Consider the following 15,261-nt stretch of genomic DNA (forward strand, 5'->3'; position numbering starts at 1 on the left):
ACCATGCTTACGTCAGCAATGTGGTATTTCAGCCAACTGTCAGGTTTTGGATAGCTTCCCTTAATGGTTTGCAAATAATATAACACAAAATTAAATTTGTCTAAAGGACACCCGTTGATGAGAGAGTCTAATAGATACGCTTGTACCATACAGTATAAAAGCAAAAACCGTGGGTAATGAAAAATTATCGCTTATCGTCCATCTGTCAGCTGATTGGAGCATCATAAAGGACAACGAACAAAAAAATTAGTTGTCCCAAACATACTGTATCTTAATAGCGTATAGCTTTGGTAATGGCCTCATTTCGGCGAGGAATATAGTGCACGAGTTTCAACAGGTATGCCGTATCCACCGAAACGGTTCAGTTATGGTACGATCCCGCAGAACCACGAAATTGCGTGAATAGTGATTGCTCGTTTCATCCACCATTCCAAACAGCCCCACACATTTGCTATGGCATTGGGATAGCGTGTCCGCCTCGATGGCTAAATTGTCAGCACGATGGAATGCCATGCTAATTGGTCCGGGTTCGATTCCCGGCTGGGTTGGAGATTTTCTCCGCTCAGGGACTGGTTGCTGTGTTGTCTTCATCATCATCTCATCCCCATCGACACGCAAGTCGCCGAAATGGCGTGAACTAAAAGGACTTGTACCAGGCGTCTGGTAAGAGTTCGCAGTGGCATTTTCTCTACATTTGCAACACTGACCGACAACGAAATACTGCATTCAGTTGCTGATTCTGTAGCGACTCCATCAACAGGTAAACATAAGTTTTTGTTTCAAATAATGTAAGCTTTAAGTTGTACATCGTAAGCAATAAGCACTATCTAGGCACGCACTGGAAAATAAAATTATTTGCCGAAAAAAATCACCGTCCTGTGAGGAACAAACCACGGCACGACAAACAGCGAAACCAAGCAGTGACTGCCATTTGATCTTTTTTTGAACTGTGTGGCGCATCGATTAAGAGTACGTTGTAAGATAGCAGGAAACACTACGCGCATACTCTTAACCCCCTCCCCCCTCCCTCTTAGTTTCTAACGGTTACTAATTCAGGAAGATCCATTACGCAGACAGATGTGAGTGTTTTGTTTCGAGCTGTACATTCTAGAGTGGCCGCAATTCGAACAGTTGAAAAATCCTTCGAGTCAACGGGAGTGTGCCCGTTGATTCCGAATGTCATTTCAGCAGAAGACTTTGCTCCGTAGGAAATACTGAGAGAGCAGACTTTCCAATAACTGAAGAAGGCATCGGAGTTCAACAGAAGCCCACGGACAAATGCTCCTCCTCATTGACAGACGATTTTTCTGTGCAGTCACCAGAAAAAAGCATGAGCGTGACACAAATGAAGTTCTGAGAGCTGATGTACGAACAGTTGTAGGCCTATCCAGTATTTATCCACTGCCAAAATACGATCGACCCACAACAAAGAAAATGGCAAAAAAATCCGAGATTTCGTCTGGGCCTCCGTACTAAAATGCGTTATTAGAAACAAGCGAAACCAAACAACACCAAGAAGAGACAAAGTACCAGTATCAAAATTACAAAATCTCCTGGGCTAATCTGGACTTAACCGCGCCATAGTAGATAGTGTCGGAAGTTCCATGCGGCTTTTCGCGGATGATGCTGTAGTATACAGAGAAGTTGCAGCATTAGAAAATTGTAGCGAAATGCAGGAAGATCTGCAGCGGATAGGCGCTTGGTGCAGGGAGTGGCAACTGACCCTTAACATAGACAAATGTAATGTATTGCGAATACATAGAAAGAAGGATCCTTTATTGTATGATTATATGATAGCGGAACAAACACTGGTAGCAGTTACTTCTGTAAAATATCTGGGAGTATGCGTGCGGAACGATTTGAAGTGGAATGATCATATAAAATTAATTGTTGGTAAGGCGGGTACCAGGTTGAGATTCATTGGGAGAGTGCTTAGAAAATGTAGTCCATCAACAAAGGAGGTGGCTTACAAAACACTCGTTCGACCTATACTTGAGTATTGCTCATCAGTGTGGGATCCGTACCAGGTCGGGTTGACGGAAGAGATTGAGAAGATCCAAAGAAGAGCGGCGCGTTTCGTTACCGGGTTATTTGGTAACCGTGATAGCGTTACGGAGATGTTTAATAAACTCAAGTGGCAGACTCTGCAAGAGAGGCGCTCTGCATCGCGGTGTAACTTGCTCGCCAGGTTTCGAGAGGGTGCGTTTCTGGATGAGGTATCGAATATATTGCTTCCCCCTACTTATACCTCCCGAGGAGATCACGAATGTAAAATTAGAGAGATTAGAGCGCGCACGGAGGCTTTCAGACAGTCGTTCTTCCCACCAACCATACGCGACTGGAACAGGAAAGGGAGGTAATGACAGTGGCACGTAAAGTGCCCTCCGCCACACACCGTTGGGTGGCTTGCGGAGTATCAATGTAGATGTAGATGTAGATTATCAAAAGAGCAACCACATCCAAATCCAAGGAGGGATCTTATGTTTCGAATTGTCCAGGATGTAGTAAAGTCTACAAGGAGCACAGTACGGACGACTGAATTAAGGGGAGCCAGAGGTGCCTATGCTGCCCATGTTAAAATCACTAACTTTGAGGAACATTTATGAATAAACTACCAAATAGAAAAACTTGAATTTTTTTTTACATATAGAGTGGTTTAATATTGCAGTTATGACAGAGGAATTTTGGAGTATCTTTTCTAGTTTCCTTCCAATTATTTTTTTTTATTAATGACCCAAATTTTTTTACAAATAATTGCTTTATAATTAATCTGAAATGAAACTACTGAACATATTGTCAAATGGCTGTGTTACAATGTAAGTTTGACCACTAGGAGTGCTGTACAAAAATTTCATGTCTCCAGCTTGAGTAGATTTTGAGAAAATGTTCCTTATATTCGAAAAATTCTAATTTACGGGAAATGGCTATCAAAGTTTCTCAATACATTCCTGCACTATAGGATGGATTATCAGGGTCTTCTTCTTCATCTTCCAAAAGCTTCCTCTTCTGTCTTCTTTTCTGGCCTGTTGTTCCATCATACTTCATATGCCTTTCTCTTCTTTCTGCTCCTCTTATCCTTTCTTATTCAATATTTCTTAGTGCTCGTACAGTGTTCACCCCAGCTGTAAATCCTAATGCCTTCAGAACTTCACACTTCACACTGTTCCCTTGGTTGTAGATTGCTATTGCATCATAAATGCCAAAGTGCAGTGTTTTTATGCTTACAAACACCCTTTTAGGAATCACTTTCCAAATCAAATTGTTTACGCTCTCATTAGGATTCTGCGTCTTTCCGTGTAGACATTTGTGTAACAATTCTGGCTGTGCTAAGTCATGAAAAATTGGTTTTATTGTTCCCTCCTGATTCTTGTACATACTGCATATTACCCGCTTTACACAAGAAGTCTAATACTACCAACAACAGGCGCAACACTGAACTAATTCGAAACGGTAAACAGCAAAGAGACGATGTTCCGCGCTCTTATTCATTGTAGTATCGCAGCTTGGTATTGGTGTTAATTTTCTTTTCCCTACGTTCTTCGTCTTCTTATATACACGGGTACTAAAACGTGGCATCGTAACCAGAACAAAAGTGTACGACAATATTAAATGGAGCAAGATGTTCGAAATTCTGAGGAAAATAGGAGTAAGCTGTAAGGAAATACGGGTAATATTTGTCACAGGAAACAATGTAGCCAACCCTTGCACACTCGCTGTATGCGTAACATAAAGCGCTGTATGCGTAACAGGCCGAGAAAATCCCAAGCAGTTCGCCAGGAAGTCACGAGAGGGTGTTGGATGCATTCAGCGGCCGCCTATTTCCTCTGCAGGCGTGGGGGAAAATGGTAATAACTCCACTTCTAGGGCGAGTAGAACAATAATTCAAAGTTTACATTAAAGAGGAATGTTCCAATTAATTTTCGGTAGCAAAAAAAAATCGTAATTTTTTGGATTTGACCACCTCCGGCTCCCCTTAAGTGAAATAATTGCTCTGAAAGGTGGAATGAAGAATGTTCAGGTTATGAAGGATATGGTGAATTTTCTTGTGATTTATGTCAGTGCGTACTCTTTGACTACATGTTGCGTACTCTTACCAGGCGATGCGGCTAAGAGTACGGACGTTTTTTTTTTTTTTTACTTTATTGTTATTTTAAAGCCTGTACAACAGGCAGGCTGTCAGCAGCACACTACGCTGCTCTTCAGCCATAGAATATACAAGCAGAGAAAAACAGGAGAAGACACATAAGTTACAGAATGTGGGCAATAAAACAGGAGACACATAGAGACAAACACGGAGCCGTTCACACTCGTCGATAATCCACACTGCTAACTGATGAGACGACGCACAAACTCTGAAGATGACGATGGCACTGGTGAACGAGGGAGTGTGACGGGGAACACTGAACACTAAACACGACGGCACACACTAGACACTGATGGCGATGATCTCCGGCGCGAGTACGGACGAGCAGTGCCTTGCATATATTGACTTTTAAGATCTATGTTGAAAGTTAGGCAGTCGTACGTTTACAAATATACCAGCAATAATTTGTTATTAGAAAAGTTTGTTTTATCTTTCTCATCTAGTAGACATAAGCGGTTGAATACTAAGTGCGTACTCTTTCCCGACTTTCCCCTACTAATAGAGAGGATCGAAAAGAAGACAACACATGGTCACGGAAAACGTTGAAATAAACAGCCTGATTCATGTTCACAGTACCACAAACACCCCAAAAATATCGCAAAACCAAATCCAGCCTCAATTACTTCCTCCGCAAACTGTAATGGGTCTCCAATGCTTGGTGTTCAATATCGGTCTCCTAAGAAGAGGTTGATTATTTATTTTAAGTAAGTTGCATCGAATCCCTCCTCCACGTCTAAAGTTAGAAAATGTTACAGTACTTATCTTGTTACTTCGTTGGTGGCTTCGTAATATTCTATGGGGTACGATGCTAGTCTCGGATTATTTTTCTGATACTAACAAAAATTAACTGGTGAAATGATTGTGTTATTCAGATGGCTTCCAATGATAATTCAATGGAATAAAGTTTTTGAACTTTGGACAACTATATTCTCTAATATTTGTACACACTGAACTATTAACAAACGATAGTTCTCTCTTCAGAGTATTACAAAAACACATTAGCGCCATTTACAATAGCTCTTTTGCCAAGACATCATGTTCCTAGCAAGACTGTCCTTTTAAAATCACTCTCCCGCCAAGACTGCGCACAACGAACAAGAACAGAGACATCACTGATATAATACAAAACCAAAGGGTTTACAGCTTTGTAGATGATAATAGCTGGTACATCTTTGAAGTACTTAATAAAACAGGAGTTTAGAGAAATTTAAACAAAATGCTTCAACATTGCCTCAAATACGTGTAATACGAATATTTAAGTATAAAATGACCTCTTTCATGAATATACAGGGTGGGCACGAAGTCTTGCCCTGATTATAAAAACAGAATAACCGTTTGACATAATAAGTTACATTTGATGCCGGTACATAGATTAGTGCTACTAGCTGTTGTGACCAATAGATGGCGCTAGACCTCCACAACACCGACGTGGTCTGGTAGGTCACGTTAGTTGCTGGCGAATTGGTGTCGAAGCAGGAGAAAGCGCAATGTCAGCTTTGTTTTCACGAAACGACATCGCCCATCAGTGTTCAGCGTAAATTTCGGGCTTCTTACAGACGCAGCCCTCCTGCAATGTTTAACGAAACAGGCAGCGCTGAAGATCGTCCTCGAAGTGGCAAAACTCGTGTTAGTGATGCAACTATTGATCGAATTTGGCAATAGTTACAACGGAGTCCGTCGAAATCAACTCGTCAAGCATCACGTGAATTTCAAATACCGCAGGCAAGTGTGGTGAAGATTCTTCATGAAAGGCTTAGGTTGCATGTTTACAACGTGCAAATCGTGCAGGCCTTGCAACCGAATGATTTGCTGACACGTGCAGAATTTGCAACTGAGATTCTCAACAGGATTGATGGCGCTAACGATTACTAAAAACGCATATGCCTTACCGATGAATCCACCTTTCATAATGTCCGTATATGGGATTCAGAGTCTCTACATGCTACTGTACGGTTACAGCGAGACAGCGAAAAAGTGAATGTTTGGTGCGGCCTCATGCACAACAAGGTTTATGGAACGTTTTCTCCGCGGAAAAATCCATTACCGCTAACATTTACTTAGACGTTTCGCAAAAGTTAGAAGAATATCAACCATGGATAATTTTCCAGCAAGATGGAGCACCTCGGCCGGCCAGCGTGACCGAGCGGTTCTAGGCGCTTCAGTCTGGAACCGCGCGACCGCTACGTCGCAGGTTCGAATCCTGCCACGGGCATGGATATGTGATGTTCTTAGGTTAGTTAGGTTTAAGTAGTTCTAAGTTATAGGGGACTGATGACCTCAGATGTTAAGTCCCATAGTGCTCAGGGCCTTGTTTCATCAATTCCGTCACGTTTCTATGTCGATCCATCTCACTGCGCTGAGCCCATACAACCGACTGCACATGCAAATTACTTCAATGCCATGACTTATATCTGTGGTGGAGCGTCATGTGACCACCAAGTGCCTGCTCTACACCACATAGAGGGTTCCGAAGCTTTTTCCCCTTAATTGTTATTTCATACCGCACTTGCCGCATACGGGTGGCGGGGGCGGGAAATGCGCTTAGCGGTAAAATCAACCTGCTCTTCCGCCACGTGAGAGGAAAATCTGGATTTCAAAGAATAGTAAACAGAAATGTGAGATATTTACAATGAATGTAAAACTTTTTAAATGTGAAAATAAAACGGAAGTTTTTGTAAATAAGAGAAATGACTTCCGTACTTTTAGTGAAAAATAGTTGTAATAAGAGGTAAAAATCAGAAACGCTGTAAGATTACATTCAAAAAAGCGTTTTAAAAAACCTTGAAGCACAACACTGTTAAAAAGAAACTCATCAGCACTAAAGCTGGAAGGCCCTGCTCTGAAGTAGGGATGGGCTATGATCGCGCTCGAGAAACGCGCGACGCGAAGGCAATGTCTCGGGTACGCTCGAGAAGTTGACAGTGCTGCGCTCTCTGAGAAATTGCGCAAACCTTCAGTACACGAAGCACTAAGCCGCAGTGGTCGTACTCGTCGTACGTACGTGCACGGAAAACTTTGAAATTCTATAATTGATATCAACTGTACTGCCGTTATTAATGTGTACGGAAGTATTAGTATATGTCTCATAAGACAAAAATCATAGAATTGTTGTTTAAAACAAAGCACAGAATTCGCATGAAACAGAAGCTTTATTCTTACAAAATAAATTACCTTGTACATTCTGCATGTATGCATGCATGCTTAAACGTAAAAGAGAAGTGCTATAACCTTTTATATACAGAAACTGCGTACATGCGTTTACTTACTGAAGAAAGAAAGGAAACAAAAGTTGTTCAGCATAAGGCATTTTTACATCCCATTGCTGCACTGCCATCGATTTTTGTTTAGAAATATGATTTTATTAATCAATTGGCCTTTTAGTCTGCTTCTTTGTTTGTTTATAAGTAGTCCTGTTTTCGAAAATATTCTTTCACTGGGAACAGAAGTTGAAGGTATTGCAAAATATTTTTTTGCCACGACAGCTAATCCTGAGTAACTGTTTTCATTTTTTTTCCAGTAGTGTGAAGGATTATCCGTGCGTTGTAGGTACGGTTCTTCCAAATATCATTGTACCTCCAGGTCTATGCTATCACAACCGCTTTTCATTAGATTTTTGTTGGAAACCTCTTCATCGAAAGAAGCCCATAAGGAACTACTGGCGCTTTGCACGAAATGGTACTCGCTAATGTCGTTATCAGCCGAATGAGTGGACCGCACGGTCTCTACCACGTTTGAGCACTCTGCAATTAGGCTTGCAATGGCATGTTTTGAATGAATGGGATTCCTAAATGGTAACGTTTTGAATCTTGGGTCGAGAACGACGGCATGTACTTTGTTTCTATTAATCCTAGCCGGGCTATAAGTGAGTTGTGCAGATGTTGCTGTTGCTCTTGCGCTGTCGTGGTAGCCCACTTCCCATTGCATACGGTTAGGATTAGGTGTCTGATTATTGGAATAGCTTTCGAAAGAGAGGTATAGTTTTCAGTTGAGATTTCACTTTTTACCACTTCAAATGGCTCCAGTACACATAAACATTCGCTCAAAATTCGCCCGCTGTGAGGTTCTCTACACCTGAATACAAAGATGATTTTGCTCCACTATACGTTGTAGCGTATAAAACGTACTGTTCCATCGGGTTTCGGTTTCCTGAATCAATTTATGAACAGGTTGTTTCATTAGATCCTGGATCTCATGGAGTTTTTCATTAGCATTGAAACTTGTTTTAAAACAGCTAACAATTTTTCTGGCCTTTTCCCGCATTGTGTAGAGCTCACTGTTGCTGTTCAAAGAACTTTTCACAACTAAATTGATGGTGTGTGCTAAACAAGGCACATATTGCGTATCTATGTTGCCACTGTGAATAAGTTGTATGGCTGCCATCATCTTACTGGCGTTGTCAGTTGTGATGCTTACAACTTTGTTTTCAATGTTCCATTTTGAAATCACGTTATTTAGCGCTGTGTGCTTTTCCGGGAAACGGAATGTCTCGAGAGCTAAAGCTTTCAGGCACCAATTAGTGTTAATGAAATGACCAGTTACAGCAATATATGCCCCACTATTGAGGTCCAAATATCGGTCGTTAAAGAAACACAAGTAGAGTCTTCCACGGCCAAGTTTACAGCCTCTTTCTGTTTATGGTAATCGTCCTCAATCATGAGGTGCATTTTTTTCGATTTGGTATCGAGTATTGTGGGTCAAACAGTGAAACAAAACGTCGAAAACCAGTGTCCTCTACGATTGAAAGCGGTTGAAAATCGTCTGTTATCATGGCCACTAGTCCTTCATCTAGCTGTTTTTGCTGTTTACTTCCCTCTATGAAGAGAAACGTAAGATTTAGATCAGTGCTCCTGCAAGGGGATACGTTATGCTGACAACTAGTCCAATAAAGTTACATATCGTATCGTGCAAAAGCTAGGATAGTATAGGTTTGATTTTGGGGTATGTTGTACGTTATCGGAGTACGATTAAAAAATCAATGTTTTTTAAGCGTGTCGCACCGCTTCGGACACTATCCGAACTTTTGCATGGAATTCACCTTTTGTACCATACGTACCTGGATATTTTGTCTGCCTCGCACTATTGGAAGAATGAGCCTCTGTATCCACGGACGTCGCTGTTTTATTGCTCGATAAATTGTGCAGTTTAAGATGTCTAATCATGCCCGATTTTTTTTTTTTTTTTTTTTTTTTTGGCACATTACGGAGATTTTTACGACAAATGTGGCAAGTTACGTTATCTCCATCCTCCGTAAAGTATTGCCAGCACCATGATGTTCGTTTTGAGTGTCCATATTGATTTGAGTAACAACTTTACTCGAATGAAACCTGGGACATACTAGTTACGAGCACAGCGAGCAGCAAGCGTGTTTGTCTAGTGGCGGCATTCAATTCATAAAACAGCGGCGCGGCGTATGTTGTCGCAGCCAACTGGCGCGCAGCGGCACACGCCGCTGAGCCGTTTCTCGTGAGCTTCTCGAGAATTGCTTGAGAACTAAAGGCTCGAGGAATTCTCGGTGCGCTCGAGTCGCCGCGCCTCGTCATCCCATCACTGCTCTGAGGTAGTCCATTGTTGAAGGCGCAAGGTTGGTTGTAGAGGAGGGTAGAATGGAGGTAGTATACGGATGGAGGACTGGTTCGGATGTATCGCTGAGGCAGGAGTGGCTGTTGGGATACAAAGTAGGTTGGTTGGTTGGTTTTGGGGAAGGAGACCAGACAGCGTGGTCATCGGTCTCATCGGATTAGGGAAGGATTGGGAAGGAAGTCGGCCGTGCCCTTTCAAAGGAACCATCCCGGCATTTGCCTGGAGTGATTTAGGGAAATCACGGAAAACCTAAATCAGGATGGCCGGACGCGGGATTGAACCGTCGTCCTCCCGAATGCGAGTCCAGTGTCCAAAGAAGGTTGGAGCAGAGAGGGTATCAGTGAGGCTGAAGTTAGATGGGTCAAGGAGCTATGGAAAGAATGGTGTAAGGGGTAAAAGAAGGGGGGGGGGGGGAGGGAGAGAGAGGACGCTCTGACGACGTGGAATGAGTGGACTAGGTTTAAAATTCTTCGTACAGCCATAGTTGAAATGGAGGACAGTGGGACGTCAGCAGGTATAAATTTATATTAAAAATGAAGAAATTCCTCCAGCTGTATTTAAGGTGTCGATTTTATCTTGGCAACTAGTTTCAACGTTGTAATAACGTCATCTTCAGGCCTATACACTTGTTGACGTCAACTACGTGCGGCTGATACTAATAGTCAGTGGTGAGATATAGACGTGCTCCGTGTGGAAGGTGGGTAGTAACTAGTATGAAGTTTAGACCGGTAGTTTAAAATTGGCAGGGGCATACCGAACTGATCAATCTGCTCTTTTAAGGGGACCACTTTTATTTGCCCTGCTGAGCATATCCGGTAACCTCTCTATTGCTCAGACGTAACCCCTTTCGGTGTACCCGTCCACTGTGGTGGATAATTTTATTTTTAGTCGATACACCTGTACACGTTGTGTAACTTTTGTTAGCCACTGGGCGTAGCGTACCAGAGAGCTTACCTTGTTGTGCACACTCTCTTCTGCGAGTCTGAATGCCAGTGCCATCTGTTGACCGATATTTGACCTCCCACGGCATGCACAAAGTGTCGGCCGTGCAAAGCGTGTAGCTGAGTGTGACTACTTAGCTTTTAGAATTGTATAAATATATTTTTTCTAAATGATCAGCGAAGTTCTGGTATTTTTTCCTATTGAAAGGTGCCTCCATAATTTTAAAACTAATTACAATCACAAGTTAGCGGAATTTCAGTTGCCATGACAAAGTTTCAAAAAATCGTGAAGGACAGTGGACAAAGTGTCAATAGCCATCCTCATCCCTGACTTTCTATGACAATTCACGTTTTGCGTGTGTGCTGGTTCTAAATGTTAATTTTTATTTTTTCATTAGGTTGTTGTTAGTAACCACTTGTAATTATCACCACAGTAATCAAAACTTATAAACAATAACTTAGCGTGGAAGAGATATTAGAAATTGTGGAAAACAGTGATATGTCTGATACTGAAGAACTTGAATATGGTGACAATTTTTCTTCAGTGGCTGACAGCAATGCTGGACTGCCCCAGACAGTGGGTTATCTCGAGGAGGAAAATTTAGATGAAGATAATCATGATGCTCAGCCCAGTTTTAATACATTAATATAGACAGAAAGACAAATGAACCAAAAGGACTTATGCAGGATGTTATCAGCAATGGCGATGCCGTAATCCTCACAAAGTGGTTTGACAACAAATCACTTTGGGCTCAAACTTCGAAGCTATTGGAACCATGGATGTCCGTAGAAGTTGGGAGAAGGAGAATAAATTGTACACTGATGTTCCGAGAACTGAGATTGTGAAACTGTACAACACTGACATGGATGGTGTTGACAGGTATGACTTTTTGATTTCATTTTATAGAACTTCAATTCGACGAGGAAAGTGGACAAGCGCATGGTTACTCAGCTGTAACTATAACCAGTTCATGGCTAGAATTCGTGCACGAGGTTTCCTGAAAAGAAAATTTTGGATCTACAGTATTTTCGGCAGTATATTGCAGAGTCGTGGATTACGACACTAAAGAGGACTATAAAGAACAGTGGCAGACCTTCCAATCAAGCTACCCCAGTACATGTATCTGTAAAACGTATATATGGTTCTTGGATTATTTACCGCACTATGATCAGCAGAACCACCCCCATGAACCATGGACCTTGCCGTTGGTGGGGAGGCTTGCGTGCCTCAGCGATACAGATGGCCGTACCGTAGGTGCAACCACAACGGAGGGGTATCTGTTGAGAGGCCAGACAAACGTGTGGTTCCTGAAGAGGGGCAGCAGCCTTTTCAATAGTTGCAGGGGCAACAGTCTGGATGATTGACTGATCTGGCCTTGTAACATTAACCAAAACAGCTTTGCTGTGCTGGTACTGCGAACGGCTGAAAGCAAGGGGAAACTACAGCCGTAATTTTTCCCGAGGACATGCAGCTTTACTGTATGATTAAATGATGATGGCGTCCTCTTGGGTAAAATATTCCGGAGGTAAAATAGTCCCCCATTCGGATCTCCGGGCGGGGACTACTCAAGAGGACGTCGTTATCAGGAGAAAGAAAACTGGCGTTCTACGGATCGGAGCGTGGAATGTCAGATCCCTTAATCGGGCAGGTAGGTTAGAAAATTTAAAAAGGGAAATGGATAGGTTAAAGTTAGATATAGTGGGAATTAGTGAAGTTCGGTGGCAGGAGGAACAAGACTTTTGGTCAGGTGATTACAGGGTTATAAATACAAAATCAAATAGGGGTAATGCAGGAGTAGGTTTAATAATGAATAAAAAAATAGGAGTGCGGGTAAGCTACTACACACAGCATAGTGAACGCATTATTGTGGCCAAGATAGACACAAAGCCCATGCCTACTACAGTAGTACAAGTTTATATGCCAACTAGCTCTGCAGATGATGAAGAAATTGATGAAATGTATGACGAGATAAAAGAAATTATTCAGGTAGTGAAGGGAGACGAAAATTTAATAGTCATGGGTGACTGGAATTCGTCAGTAGGAAAAGGCAGAGAAGGAAACATAGTAGGTGAATATGGATTGGGGGGAAGAAACGAAAGAGGAAGCCGCCTTGTAGAATTTTGCACAGAGCATAACTTAATCATAGCTAACACTTGGTTCAAGAATCATAAAAGAAGGTTGTATACCTGGAAGAATCCTGGAGATACTAAAAGGTATCAGATAGATTATATAATGGTAAGACAGAGATTTAGGAACCAGGTTTTAAATTGTAAGACATTTCCAGGGGCAGGTGTGGATTCTGACCACAATCTATTGGTTATGACCTGTAGATTGAAACTGAAGAAACTGCAAAAAGGTGGGAATTTAAGGAGATGGGACCTGGATAAACTGAAAGAACCAGAGGTTGTAGAGAGTTTGAGGGAGAGCATAAGGGAACAATTGACAGGAATGGGGGAAAGAAATACAGTAGAAGAAGAATGGGTAGCTCTGAGGGATGCAGTAGTGAAGGCAGCAGACGATCAAATAGGTAAAAAGACGAGGGCTAATAGAAATCCTTGGGTAACAGAAGAAATATTGAATTTAATTGATGAAAGGAGAAAATATAAAAATGCAGTAAATGAAGCAGGCAAAAAGGAATACAAACGTCTCAAAAATGAGATCGACAGGAAGTGCAAAATGGCTAAGCAGGGATGGCTAGAGGACAAATGTAAGGATGTAGAGGCTTGTCTCACTAGGGGTAAGATAGATACTGCCTACAGGAAAATTAAAGAGACCTTTGGAGAGAAGAGAACCACTTGTATGAATATCAAGAGCTCAGATGGCAACCCAGTTCTAAGCAAAGAAGGGAAAGCAGAAAGGTGGAAGGAGTATATAGAGGGTTTATACAAGGGCGATGTACTTGAGGACAATATTATGGAAATGGAAGAGGATGTAGATGAAGACGAAATGGGAGATAAGATACTGCGTGAAGAATTTGACAGAGCACTGAAAGACCTGAGTCGAAACAAAGCCCCGGGAATAGACAACATCCCATTAGAACTACTGATGGCCTTGGGAGAGCCAGTCATGACAAAACTCTACCATCTGGTGAGCAAGATATATGAGACAGGCGAAATACCCTCAGACTTCAAGAAGAATATAATAATTCCAATCCCAAAGAAAGCAGGTGTTGACGGATGTGAAAATTACCGAACTATCAGTTTAATAAGTCACAGCTGCAAAATACTAACACGAATTCTTTACAGACGAATGGAAAAACTGGTAGAAGCGGACCTCGGGGAAGATCAGTTTGGATTCCGTAGAAATGTTGGAAAACGTGAGGCAATACTAACCTTACGACTTATCTTAGAAGAAAGATTAAGAAAAGGCAAACCTACGTTTCTAGCATTTGTAGACTTAGAGAAAGCTTTTGACAATGTTGACTGGAATACTCTCTTTCAAATTCTGAAGGTGGCAGGGGTAAAATACAGGGAGCGAAAGGCTATTTACAATTTGTACAGAAACCAGATGGCAGTTATAAGAGTAGAGGGGCATGAAAGGGAAGCAGTGGTTGGGAAAGGAGTGAGACAGGGTTGTAGCCTGTCCCCGATGTTATTCAATCTGTATATTGAGCAAGCAGTAAAGGAAACAAAAGAAAAATTCGAAGTATGAATTAAAATCCTTGGAGAAGAAATAAAAACTTTGAGGTTCGCCGATGACATTGTAATTCTGTCAGAGACAGCAAAAGACTTGGAAGAGCAGTTGAACGGAATGGACAGTGTCTTGAAAGGAGGATATAAGATGAACATCAACAAAAGCAAAACGAGGATAATGGAATGTAGTCAAATTAAATCGGGTGATGCTGAGGGAATTAGATTAGGAAATGAGACACTTAAAGTAGTAAAGGAATTTTGCTATTTAGGGAGTAAAATAACTGATGATGGTCGAAGTAGAGAGGATATAAAATGTAGACTGGCAATGGCAAGGAAATCGTTTCTGAAGAAGAGAAATTTGTTAACATCGAGTATAGATTTAAGTGTCAGGTAGTCGTTTCTGAAAATATTTGTATGGAGTGTAGCCATGTATGGAAGTGAAACATGGACGATAACTAGTTTGGACAAGAAGAGAATAGAAGCTTTCGAAATGTGGTGCTACAGAAGAATGCTGAAGATAAGGTGGGTAGATCACGTAACTAATGAGGAGGTATTGAATAGGATTGGGGAGAAGAGAAGTTTGTGGCACATCTTGACTAGAAGAAGGGATCGGTTGGTAGGACATGTTTTGAGGCATCAAGGGATCACAAATTTAGCATTGGAGGGCAGCGTGGAGGGTAAAAATCGTAGAGGGAGACCAAGAGATGAATACACTAAGCAGATTCAGAAGGATGTAGGTTGCAGTAGGTACTGGGAGATGAAGAAGCTTGCGCAGGATAGAGTAGCATGGAGAGCTGCATCAAACCAGTCTCAGGACTGAAGACCACAACAACAACAACACGATCAGCAGAAATCGGTATCTGGATGCAAAAATCCTTGGTGCAAGGCTAAAACGCATGTACCAAATGAAAGCTCCCTCTTCGTACAGCAAGCCACTACATTTCCACAGAAAATATAAGTTGC

This window comes from Schistocerca americana, chromosome 1 (assembly GCF_021461395.2).
Source record: "Schistocerca americana isolate TAMUIC-IGC-003095 chromosome 1, iqSchAmer2.1, whole genome shotgun sequence".
NCBI lineage: Eukaryota > Metazoa > Arthropoda > Insecta > Orthoptera > Acrididae > Schistocerca > Schistocerca americana.